Below are 6,417 nucleotides of genomic sequence, written 5' to 3' on the forward strand. Positions count from 1 at the left end.
CTCTTTAAACACGTCTCTTCAAAAAGGAACATGGGTGCACACCACATATTATTCTTACGGCACATTTTTGAGCAATGAAGACTTTCTTTCTTAAAGATGAGTCATTCCAGACGACGTTACTGAATGAAAATATGTCTGCTTACTTATCCGTTAGTACGAATGTGGCGAACTATGTTGTTTTGGAAGTTCCAAAACCTGCTTTTCCAACTTAGATTCTCGTCAGTAAAGACACCTAATTTTTTTTATTTTTCCACCTTACTTATTGTATCCTTACTTAGTGTTACACTTATCATTGGTGTAGCACCTCTAGATGAGCAGAAATAAATACGTCGTCTCTTTTTAAAATAGAGACTGAGACCGCTCGCAGGAAACCAGTGATACTTTCAATGGCATTGTTTACATTGCCTCTGTTACCGTATGTATGCCTGGATTGACTACAGTGCTAGTTTCAAGCACAAAAGGAATAAGTCTGCTTGTTGAGTATTACAAGGTAGGTCGTTCGCGTACATGAGATCAATGGCGGATCTAAGACAGAGCCTTAAGGAACTCCATAGGTGATTTCATTCCAGGTAGAGGAATCACACATAATTACAATTACTAAGTACAACATTTTCCAGTCTTTTGGTTATATATGCCATTATCCATTGGTTGGCTGTACCATCAGTTCCACAAGACCTCAGTTTACCTGGGGAAATAGTGTGATTCTCACTGTCAAATACCTCAGACAGATGACATAACATATTAACCAGAGCTATTTTGTTATTTAATGCTTATAAAAGTTGATGAGTGAAGGTATAAATGACATTATCCGTAGAGAAACACTTCTGAAATCCGAATTCTGATTTACTGAGGATATTGTAGTTGCCCAGGTGGCATTCTGTTCTGGATTACGCCACCTACTCAAAAATTTGGTCAATGATGTCAGGTATGTAGTTATTGTGAACCTGTAGCCTTTCCTTTGGCAGGAAGTCACCTTACCGACCCATGACTCGCACCGACAGTTTCAGTCCTTGCAGTACCTTTCTCCTACTTTCCAAACCTTTGGAGGTATACCACTTCTTCCCTCAGACATCTCGCAAAATAATCATGCTGGAATAATTCGTGCTGTTACGTGTTATCCGGATACGCACAGGCAGTCGTTAGTCCTGCAAAAGGTCCGCGACTGGAATTCAGGCAAATATCGTACTTCTACGAGTAATCTAAGCACCCTCCGCCACATACCGAACTTTTGTTTGCGGAGGGCACACAGAGATAAAACTCTGTGTTACTATATTCAAAAACTGTGAAATATGATCATAGCCATAGTGGGACGCAAAGTTCTACCAACAATATTAAAATTAACTAAAAAAAATGAACAATAACGATATAAGTTACCTTTCATCTTTGTGGTAAAACGCATTTCGGGAATATATTTCCATTTTAAAGTGCTTTATGGAATGAGACAATCTTGCCTTTGACCTTTGTGTGTTCACTGCCCGGTATTTTAATGCACTTGCCATGCAGTCAGAAAGCGGTGTTAATATCAACGAAAATATAGTTTACAAATAATTTATGTCGTATTCTTGAGCTATTTACAAGTCTCGTGTGTAATGCACAACGCAAAAACTGTAACCTAATGAATGAACGACTGTGAATGGCGTGGTGCTTGTGTGTATGCTTCAGGGTAAGAAAAGAAGCATAGGACCTTTGCTATTTACCAAACACGTGAAAATCATTTTTATGTATAAGTAACACAAAAAAATTGGAATAAATTCCCGGAAACTACGCGCTATGTGCTGTGCGCAGAAACGTAACTGATATTTTCATCTTCAATGAGACAATTTCTGTCATCATTTACTTCTCATAAAAAAGAGGATAATGTAACGTTTTATTAAAACAATTTTTCTATCAGTCATTAGTAACTGCTCCTAGTACTACTGTCACTGACTGCATGTGATTGTATACTAATTTAGGACTCTTAACTGTAGCGGATAACTAAGAGTACACTACAATTAGAAATTATGTTCATTGTTGATACTTTTATGTGCAGAAAAGTCACAAAGTAGTCAGATTGTATCGAAGCACAGGAAGATACGCACAGCAGAAACACTTGCTGCAGATAGTGGTAACGAGCGGCAGAAACAGGCAACGTAGTGCACATACATTGGTGGAAAGACACATTATTGTTCGGTTACACAACTGGCGTTCAATCACTAGAAACAGCAGCAATCCATAAATACGACGTAGTACTCGTACGTATACCCACATCTACAGTATTTAGCCTGAAAACCACTGCAAAGTGCTTGACACAGAGTACTCCTGTTGTACCAGTTGCAAGCTGGTTACTGTTTCAGAAACTGGACTACTAGAGCAAGCAGTATCTTCAGACCATGATTTAGTGAAGTTATGCCTTATTGGTAAACTGATGTTCCAGTAACTAGTACTGTAACGCAATGAAACTTCGAGAAAAGAAAAAGGAATAATCACAGTAGCACGCACTTTCAGTGAATGGCAAAACTAGTAATTAGCAGGCGTAACTTGTATAACTGAACATCACATAGTGTGAAAGTCACTCGTAAAATCCAATCAAACCTGTAGAGAACACACGTGATCAACTTGCAGCATAACACAGTGCAATGAGATTGTGACCCTTGATTGTGGTCACATTGCTTTAACACGAAGGTGACTAATTGCTAATAGAAACTCCCCAAATCATTTGAATAATGATGCGACCCGAAAGACTGAATTTGTATGCATTAATACGAAGTGGTGTGAGGCTCAGTGTCATGCCGTGTGCTGTGCAAGCTGTTTCGTGGATACTTGACTGCGCAAACACACACACACACACACATACCGTGGAAAAATCCGCCACTGTATCTCCCTGTTCTAGAACCAGAGTCAATCCTTCCCTCAACATCTCACATTTATACAAGCAGAGATTGGGAAATTTATTAATATGAGAAAACAGTATACGAAGTAAGTAATTTCATGATTTGCGCTAAATGTGACTACTGAATAGGCAAGAGCGAACTTCTTGTAAACAAGATGGTGTCAGGCAAGGAATGCACTACAAATACATACAAATATTCAGTAAATTCTCATTTTACTAAGGTGTGAAGCTCCTCTTGATGTTCTTCCGTATTTGTGATTTAAAACTGAGTTGTTTTGAAAATCAACCTTATGCAAAAACAATTAGTTTATTTTTGTATTTACCCAGACATGTTTCTACACCTATGTGTTATTTTCTGTGGGTCAAATTCTTATTTCTGAAAGTACAATATGAAATTTATAATAATTTAACTTTTGTAGGCCTAAGAATTACATTATGTGCCATTTTCTTTGCTTTGTTTAACGCTAACCTTAATCTTACATCGCTAAATGAACTACATTATCATACGACAGTTTTTGTGCTATTTTTCGTCGCTTTTTGACAGCATGTCATTTGCAAATTAGCTACGAAGAAAATTAATGCGTATTTATCAACATCTGTTCCTTGAGTAGGGGTATGTACGTTCTGTAGTTACATTTTTCCATTCTGTTGCTTGTCTGATTGGTGTCTCGATCAACGGCAGTTCAGTGCACTGTTTCCACACAGTTTTCCACACAATTTTCGCTCACTAGTTCAATTCATATACACTTACGCAAAATGTGGCGAAAAGTGATCTGAGCAGATGCTCCTGATTCCGTTCTCCGTGAGCGGTGTATGTTATTGCCGCTGCTCACTTCTTCATCTTTGGTCTTGTGTTTGTTGTGGCGCTAATTTTGAATGTTTCGTCAGAACTGATGTGCTGTGGTTGCTGGGAGAGGACTCAATGTATTGTATGTAATTGTGTGTGTGTGTGTGTGTGTGTGTGTGTGTGTGTGGAATAGAGAGAGAGAGAGAGAGAGAGAGAGTGGCTGTTTCAGTGTTATGTTTTATGTGGGTAGGTGCCTCTGTATAGTTAACTGAGTATTCCTAACTGTGTTATGTTGCACAGTGTTGTAATTGCATTCAGACCTCTCTTTCCTTATATTACTACTTTTCGTATATGTATGAGAATCTTAAGATCAGTCTCCATGTTACTTGGGTGGTGATTTTCTTGTATTAGATGATTTGCAAAAGAGGAGGTGTAGTATCACTTTTTGGGGCTCTGAGTGTTCAGAGTACCCCTTTTTGAAATTTCTGTATTTTTGGCCTATGCAGACCGACTGGCATATCCCAGCTGTGGAGAACTTTTCTGCTGAGGTGTCCTTAGTGCTTAGATTTTGCTGTATTGTGTTATTTCTGTGAAATGATATTTGTAGGCTTTTTTCCTTCTGTATGTTTCCCGTCTTGTGGGCGATTTTGTTACTGTATGTTAGCATGTGTCATGCTGTACTATTTGTAGAGTGTTCCTGGTACCCTGTGTTTGTCCGGAGTTTGTGTTGTTGGTTCTCTGTCATGGCTGGTGATTTGTTCATGGTCAGTTCTCTTTTAATTTGTTTTTTAATTTTGTTGTTCTGTTTGTTTTATCATTTGTATGGTATACCCATTCTATTTAGCTATTTGATGTACTGTGTTTAGTTCCTGTGTGTAGCTGACATTTTCCTATAGAGTTCTGGTGTCACTATGTAGCATGGTTTGAAACTTGAGGGTTAGTGTGCTTGGAGATTACTGGAGTTGATGTGAATGGTTGTACTTGCGGCTGTAGGTTTCCTGAAAGTTCCAAAATTATGTTTGTTGTTGATTCAGTGTATGGTGATGTCTAAGAAATTAAGTTTCATTTCCTCTTCTGTCTCTACAGTGAATTTGAGAGGTTCCGTGCCCTCTTTTGCATGTCTCCTCTCATTTTCATCAACTTCATTAATGTTCTATGTCATTGCACGGTAGTAACAGACCGAATAATGTTATTGTAATGAGAGTATTTGTACTGAGAGCTCAAAAAATACTTTTCACTTGATTGCTAAACATATTGGGTTACTTCCCTGGGTGGCCTGTGCGAAACAAGCATCTTAGGACGCGGCACATGACATTTCCGGTTGGGGGCTGCAATTCCCTGAATTCTGAGGGGTTTGTACAATAGGCGTAAGCGCCTGGCGGAACGACAGATGTCGGTCGAGTTTCGCCAATTGTATACAGGGGAAACGACCTCCGAGAGGTAGGAGTGTCGCCGCAGTTTATGTGTTTACCGTTCCGGCGCGTCCGGAACGTAGATTCCTGGCACCTACCGACTGCATTGTCCTCTTGATTCTCAGAATACTTGTGGACTGTGCCCTGCTGGGAGCGACTGTCTGGCGTCGGATGGCCGGTGGTCTAGGCAGGTTGTTTTCGTAGCCGGTCAAACGGCAAGTTCAGTGCCCTCAGTTGAATATCAGAGGCATGATTGGTCAACTTAAACTGAGGCTAGTTGACGTCATAAAGCCCTGCTCCAAATTGGAGCGAACGGTCGCTATTGGAGCGAATTATATTCTGAGACAGTGTTGGGGAATATTGGAATCAGAACTGAATGCTGATTCCCAGTTTTCCGAGGAGAGTAGGAAGTAGAGCAATGCTGGCTTCGCTCTTGCGTTGAGCGGGCAGTGGGATTCGGGATCTGATCTTCTTCGGAGTCAGACGGCCTTGCGATTTGGTCGCCCGTTTTTGGAAGAACTTAGAATTCTCGGACAGCCTTTGCGGCCAGGGATTGACATAGAGTTGCTGCACCGCAGAAGTCGGAGCGTACATCATCAGGACGCTGCCTACCAACGACGTGCTGCAGATTTCAGTACTGGTACAGTATTTTGCGGTTCCAACATTGTAGGATCTCATCAATTTTACACCGAATCCCTCAGCAGCACGCGCATTCGCTTTGCTACAAGTCCACCTTGCTTGTTTCTCCATGTGATCCCATTTGAGCTCTCACTACTATTTGCAATACTGCTATATAGTCGGGAGATTAATATTTGATTCATTAGGACCTCCAGTCATTATCGTCAATCCATTGCATAACAGAGAGTAGGAGCCCCTGTTCTTGAGCCAACTCTTATTCTCATAATATTTCAGTATACCCTATCCTTTAACTTACTGTGTGCGTCGACAATCATGTGCATTTATGTCCTGATGTATAATAAATCTCATTGTAATATTTAATCCGCATATCATTTCGTAGACATAGGCATAATGCCATTTCCTGTTGTTTATTATGATAAAGTTCTCCTTTTTTTAGTAGATTACAATGTCTATTCAGTTATTGCGATAGTGCACTGCCGGCCGAAGTGGCCGTGCGGTTAAAGGCGCTGCAGCCTCAAACCGCAAGACCGCTACGGTCGCAGGTTCGAATCCTGCCTCGGGCATGGATGTTTGTGATGTCCTTAGGTTAGTTAGGTTTAACTAGTTCTAAGTTCTAGGGGACTAATGACCTCAGCAGTTGAGTCCCATAGTGCTCAGAGCCATTTGAACCATTTTTTTTGATAGTGCACTCTGTATTTTACCAACTAGCA

This window comes from Schistocerca cancellata, chromosome 1 (assembly GCF_023864275.1).
Source record: "Schistocerca cancellata isolate TAMUIC-IGC-003103 chromosome 1, iqSchCanc2.1, whole genome shotgun sequence".
NCBI classification, from domain to species: domain Eukaryota; kingdom Metazoa; phylum Arthropoda; class Insecta; order Orthoptera; family Acrididae; genus Schistocerca; species Schistocerca cancellata.